The 7,027-nt window shown below is 30.3% G+C and overlaps 1 protein-coding gene across 2 annotated transcripts in view; it reads left to right on the top strand.

The window, feature by feature from the left end:
* Positions 1-7,027, top strand: part of LOC106470077 (serine/arginine-rich splicing factor 4-like) — a 43,310-nt gene that overhangs the window by 2,107 nt on the left and 34,176 nt on the right. Inside the window, exon 1 of one of the 2 annotated variants that reach the window (XM_022398618.1) lies at positions 5,476-6,120. The exons of the other annotated variant lie outside the window; for it this stretch is intronic. The gene's annotated coding sequence lies outside the window, so the exon portion shown is untranslated. Of the gene's footprint in view, positions 1-5,475; positions 6,121-7,027 lie in introns of those variants that run through there. 2 annotated transcript variants of the gene reach the window in all.

Raw genomic sequence — 7,027 nt, 5'->3', positions numbered from 1 at the left:
TTGAAAAGATAAGAGGCTCTTATTTTATATTCTAGATTGTCAATATTAATAATTTGAGTTTCTAACTTTTTCGAAATTATAGACTTAGTATTTTGACTTCACAAACATACCATGTGACACACAAAAAAGTGATGTTTATCTGTGTTTTTTAATATATGCTTTTAAATTTAAAAAGTGATAATGTATAGTTCTAAAATTTGAACTATAATCTATAGTTTGATATGAAAATTATTGACATAAATCCAGGAAAGAGTAGTTCAATAAAATTTTGAATGCGAGTCAACAAACAAGATGACATGGCCTTTCACCTTTGACCCATCTCGAAAGGGTTAACAGTTAATTTATTCAATAGTTTGTAGGCTGTTTATATATATATATATATACACACACAATATTTATAAGTGCGATAAAGCAAAGCCACTGGCCGGGATATGCCACTGCTTGGCTTCATCAGGTACCATCATGGTAATTGCTTGTTGTGTTGTTGGATGTAGTAATAGACAGGAACAAAAGCCTGGTCTTGCTTTCTATCGTTTTCCAACAGACAAAGAGTGATGGATTTTAGCTGTCAATCAGAAATACTAGGAACCATCTAACTACAGCCGTCTGTGTAGCAAACATTTTATAGCAGGTATGAATGCTAATTTTTCAATATTATATAAATAAATATTACATAAATGTATCCTTTTATACTATGGGATAAAAATGCAAATGATCATCTAGCCCCAAAGCCTCATAAAAGTTTTGATAACATGACAGTATCTGCCTGCATTGACACACAAAACACAACAAACTTGTCAGAAGCCTTGTTTCTGCCTTGTGGCTTGGCTCAAACATTGATTAGTTCCTTGGTCATTTCAGTATATTTGAGTAATATTTTCATATATACTTAGATCTGACATACAATAAACTTTATCAGTCCATCACATTATAATTTTTTTCAACAGTATTTAATTGACATTTCAATGTTAGAATTTTCCTGAAAGTCTGAAAATTTTACCATATGAGCCAAACAGATCAGAAGTAGTTTCACTTTAATTCACTTCTTCATGAATAATTATTTTTTGCATCATAATGTTAGTAGCCTCAGACAAGCTACCAATATGTATAATTCTGTTAAGTGAATTTTCAGGTGCCAAGAGTGATCACCCACTCTCCACTGACAATATTCCTATTGTATTTTCTTACATCAAGTCACCCCATTAAAGACGAGCAGCGAAGATATATATGGCCAATTTCATACATGCCAGTCAATGAAAAAAAGGAAGTCGTGAGCAGTGAATTCAGGTAGTGATGCAGCTGCACCTCTCACGCTATCAGAAAATAATCTGTCTGGCAAAACAAACAGGTCACTTTGCAAGCCCGCTAGCTTTACCTTCTGCAGGTATTACTGCCCATGTTCTCCCTGCATGTATAAAAAGTATCTGCCATAATTTATCACACTTTCAACTCTTCTGAATTTATCTCGCATGTGGTATATCAGGGTACTATAGACTCTAGCATGATGTCCAAAGTGGTGGAAAAGCATGTATCACGTGATTTTGATCACTTGTCTGCAAAACCTCTATAGGAGAAGTGTATGTTCTTTTCAATAAATATATTTTCACTTTGTACTTGTATTGTTTCTTATACTAATTATAAGGTGTCTGTAGTAACAGTAGTGTAATTAATAATATTACATTAGCATTAGCAGAGAAATATTTATTTTGGATGATGAATGATAGAAATCAATCATCCTTATAAATTCTAAACTGTTAGTGTTGAATGGTACTTTAGTTTCATCATGAGTAGGGACCCAATACTGTAATAGAACTATAACTTATAGTACAAGTAATGTGGAGACCCAGGTCTCTGCCCCACCATTCACTAGAGCTGATCAGTTACTGGTATTTGCTAATCAGTTAATTGACAGACTCATTAATCAGTTATATTTCATTAATCAATAAGTATATGCCCCTTCAATTCCTTCTCCCTTACGAAAAAAATTTTCATTCAAATTGCTTTGGGTTTTTTAAAGTAATTTTTGAATTACCTTTGGATTAATGTGACAGCCCTTTTCTGAAGTTGCCATTTGTGTATTTTAATCACCATAACACAACTCTCATGTGCTTTAATGCTTTCAAAAAAACTAATAATAAATATTGTTTAACAATAAAGATAATCTAGGCATTTTCTTGTTAGTAAATGAATCTCTGATGTCGACTTCATATAACCACTCTCACCATTGTTTATAAAATATACAGAAATCATACACTGATCAGTGATCTGTAAATCGTATAAACTGATAATTAATGAAACCATGTTTTGCTATTACCAATTTTTCTTTAAAATGTATGCCATTTATAATCAAAAATAGTTAAGTAGCCTTTTATCCAATTTATTTATTTGCATTCACCACATTGCTTGAACAGGATGAATATAAAAATAATTTTCAATAAACATATGTGTCATCAAAATATTTTGCAGTCCCCTGACATACTAATATTCTGATTTGATGATAGTTTTACGTAGTGAACATAAGAAAAAAAAAGGAACTTCATATTTACAAACATTGTAAGTCAATAAAATCGTGGTACAACAATTAAAAAAGTGAAAATGCTATAATTTTAATGAACCAAGCATCAACAAGATACCTTTATTAAGCCTTAAGCATTCTCTAGTAATATGTTTCATACTGTGTATATATTTAGTATAAACTACTTATACCTGATGATAAAACCTTCTACAAACATTCTACACTTATTGTTGTTAAACTTGTAACAATTTTTCATTATTGCGCATTCAACCTGTCTCTTAAACTATATAAGCTTACCTTATCTCAAGTTATCTGATGCCTTCAAATTGAAGAAAATTTCTGTAGCTATTATACATATAATTTAACAATCTACACAAGTACTTTCACAATTCATAAACAAAAAGAACTGAAAGAAATGTTTCACGAAACTACAAAAAAACAAAATTAAACCAATATGATTACTATTAAGTGATAGTCTAATTCTTGCTCTTTCCATTGGTATTTAATCTTTTTTTGCAGCTGTTTTCAAAGCTATACTTCATTAGTGAATGATCAAACCACTTGATGTGGCACTGTAACAAGTCCTGTACAAAAACTAAAAGAAATGCTTCAAAAGTAAGATATGGATAATATATTCTCAAGGGGTAATAAGTTCTTAATATAAATACTTATTCTCAGGGATGGAGAGAAAAATTCTAAAAAAATTTGAGAAGTGGGCTGTTTTTTTTTTGCATAGGCAAACAGCTTTGCAGCTGTGCAGAAATTAAAATACAAACTTTATATTTTTCTTAATGAATTGCACTAAAGAAGTATCCAAAATATCAAATCTAAAATATTTTTTTGTTTGTACATGAAAACATACTATACATCAATTTATTTTTGTAAAATAAAACTTCTGATAACTAACTTTACTGTTAAAAGTATAAAGATTAATGTTTAGCTTTTCTGAAATAAACACTGCTGGAGTCTACAGCAATCCAGTTAAGCCCTTCTCAGCCAATAGTTGATTGCTTCTATGCTAGTACAACATTTAAATATCCAGACATTTTATATTTAAATCAGTTATACTTGTCATAAAATATTGTTAGGCCTATAAAATAAGTATTATAATTTTATCTAGCCCCTTAGGGATTTTCAAGAATTAGAATAGAATACGCTATATTTGTCATATCCATCCAATTGTTCTTTTCACTCAATCCAGAGCTGTTGAAAATCCCTAAGGGAATAGATTAAGAATGTAATGTTAACAAAATGTAATAACCCTAACATAATGTCTTATAACTAGTAGAATTGATTATAATCATGTTTTGCCAGCTTGTAAATGGTGTTCACACCATAAACATTGGTGTAAAAAAATAGTCCATATAACAATCTTTTGGGACAACATGGGACCTTCTGTGTTTGTTGTGTCCCACCTGGCCTGAAGAGCTCTGGATTGAACAAAATGTGTCATCAACAGTGGATATAACGAATATAGTGTAGTTGTAATACTATTATTGTAACATTTCTAATTCTTCAAAATCTTCAAGGGACTAGATTAAGAATGTAGTGTTAAAAAAATATAGCAGGCCTAACATAATGTCTTATGACTAGTATAATTGATTATGATCATGCTTTACTAGCTTGTAAAAGGTATTTAAACCATAACATTATATATTTGTTTTCATCATAGTATTGTTTAGGACACTTTCACCTCTTACTGTAGACTTGTTAAAAATCAATTTTTTTTCCATTATAGTGTTAGAATTCTCACAAAAAAAAGATGTTTTTCATTTTATTGATGTCTAAAATATGTGAAATATAAGTGGTAAGACTGTATAAGTAATGACTTTTTAAAATAATTTTGAAAACAGGCATCTGTACTATCATTATAAACTATTGTAACTATTTAAAAAGTTTGAAATGGTTTTTCTGCTTTTATTTTCATATCAGTCACATTAGTATGAATATAAACGTAAGCATTGAAATTGCTGGATTGTATATAACAAATATTTTCAATTCTAGGAGCTTGCCCAAAAACTCAGCAGCCAGGTGTGCCTAACCTAACTTCTCTACTGTTTGTACTGGGAAATGGGGGATACACTAGTGCCTCGATTATTTGAGCCTCTCTTATCAGCAATCCTAGATTATCTGTGTTTTTTTCTTTTCCTCAGAATTTTCTCAAAATAATTGTGCCATTACAATTCTAGACAACAATTTACATGTTTTGGAGAAACTATTACTCCATAATTAATTTTGGTTTCAAAAGTTCAGCTGTTGCATGATATCTGGGGTTTTCGCATGCAGGATCTGGCATGTGTTCAAGTCGTAAGTCAGCAAGCTCAAACCTAGTCTTACTACCTCTTTTATTTATAGCTGTTAAGACAGGAATACAAAATATATGTAGCTTGGTTAACTTTATTTGATTAGTAATTAAAAACATAGTATACAAAAACACAAAAAATACACATAAATATTCCTTAAAGATTTCACTCAGCTTCAGTTGTTGGCCTCTGTTCTCTGCTGCATGGCGGGCATCCTTTAACCATAGATGCATATTCAGCTTGTATTGGGGCATCACCCAGTTACACATTGCCCTCTTCTCTACAGATAATTGGTATCTTTAGTCTGTTTTAATAAAGGCTTTTTCATAGTACTTTCCCAGCTTAGATTTGTGCTAATTATTGACTTGTTTTTTCACAGGCATTGATAGGGTGCAAATGCACTTCCATGTCTATGGCAGAAAAAAATTCTAAAACTTAGGAGCTATTTACACCTATGTTAGCAATTTTAAATTCAACTAAAACTAGAATGGGCAATCAAAAGAGGAAGTATTATAGTAGAACAAGTGGAATTGGATTAGCATAACTCATGAAATTCAGAGATATTGAGCATGACTGACCAACACTTGGCTTTTATGATTATGATTACTTTTATAATTTTTCATGATAATGTGATTAAAGGACAGTAAAAAGATTATAATTTAAGAAAAGGAACTTAACTGTATTGAAAATGTTTATTTAGATTAAACAATGGGTTAACTAATGAGATACACAAATGCCTCAATTATCTGCAATTTTTTGCTTTCCTTGGACCTGCTCGGATAATTGAGACACCAGTGTATATTTATTTACTTTCACAAAAACTAGTGCATGCTAAAGACCATATGATATCAACAACCACTTGGTAGTATTGCCTGAACTAACTGCCTTTGGTCTAAACACGCACATTGAAATAAGAAAAACAAAATGGCACAAAATTAGTAACATTTTGTTCAACTGCAGCACTTCATTCTGGAAAAATCATGAAGAAGTGCTGAATGCATCATTAAAATCCTAGAAAGTTTGATGTAGGACTCAAAGGATGCAAAAATAGTTCTAGACTTCCAAGAGTCCAGAACTGTTCTAGATTCGAGTTCTGTTTAGCACAGCTCTATACACGAATAAAATGGAAGAAAATACTAGACACCACGATGTTTTGTCGCCATGGTGACCTGGTGCCCAGGATTTCTTGAGGCCTGATAGAACCTGACTGAGCTAATCATCTACAGGATATATTAATGTTATTTGAGCTTTGTTGGACTTACATCAGTTGCTTTAGAACCATATGATATGGTCAACATTGAGGTAATAAAAATATATCATATTACAGCAGAAGTATCCTTTCATATAAAAACAACAACAAACATTTAGTTATCGTATTACACAGCTAACTTTTAAAAAGTTAACTGGTATCATATCATCACTGTAAGAATGAACATTACTGCAGCTTATCTAAAAAAGTTAAATATTGTTACTTGTTAAAACAATAATATGACATTATTTGAGTAAACTTTCTAGTTTTATTCTTATTCATTTCCTAATGGTTTTCAAACTTTGTAAGATAACATTATAAGTATCAAAAGTTTTATTTTACAAAATATATTAATGTTATACAAATTTCATACACAAAATGTCAGCTTTTTAACTCTCAACAAGGGCTCGGTCGATTTGACTGACCATATGATCTTTTTGTACTAGTGTAAAGTTTTTATAGATTTGATACTACTAACTTTTAATATAGTATGTATATCTTCACAAAATTTGGCAGTCTTTCAGTAAAATTTGTCTTTGACATACAAAAAAAATAATATTTTTAGTGAAGTATTTTAAATAAACTAAAAAAAAGATATTTGTCTGTGAATATATCGAGTATTTTTTGACTAGTTTGTGTGCAAAGTGATTTTCATATTAAGATTAAAAATGTTTTTCTTCATCTCGGAAATCTCAAATTTCATTGGTGTAATCTCTAAAACCTCCTAAATACATTTCAAATGTTTGTTTTCAGTAAAACTATATCTTATCTGTTATTTTCTCTATACAAAGTTGGTAAATATGACAAACCTCATAACCACCAAAAAGTATCAAAATAAATCTAAATTACCCCTTTTTCTTTCTAGAATGACTTCAAATTTTAACATGAAAGTACATTCTTTTATCCTAAATATCTCTAAGTTCGTAACAGTATACATCTATTTATAATTAAATTTTATTG

This window comes from Limulus polyphemus, unplaced genomic scaffold (genome assembly GCF_000517525.1).
Source record: "Limulus polyphemus unplaced genomic scaffold, Limulus_polyphemus-2.1.2 Scaffold3808, whole genome shotgun sequence".
Classification (NCBI taxonomy): domain Eukaryota; kingdom Metazoa; phylum Arthropoda; class Merostomata; order Xiphosura; family Limulidae; genus Limulus; species Limulus polyphemus.
The sequence above is the reverse complement of the archived record's forward strand: the minus strand, read 5'-3'. Positions and strand labels throughout refer to the sequence as shown.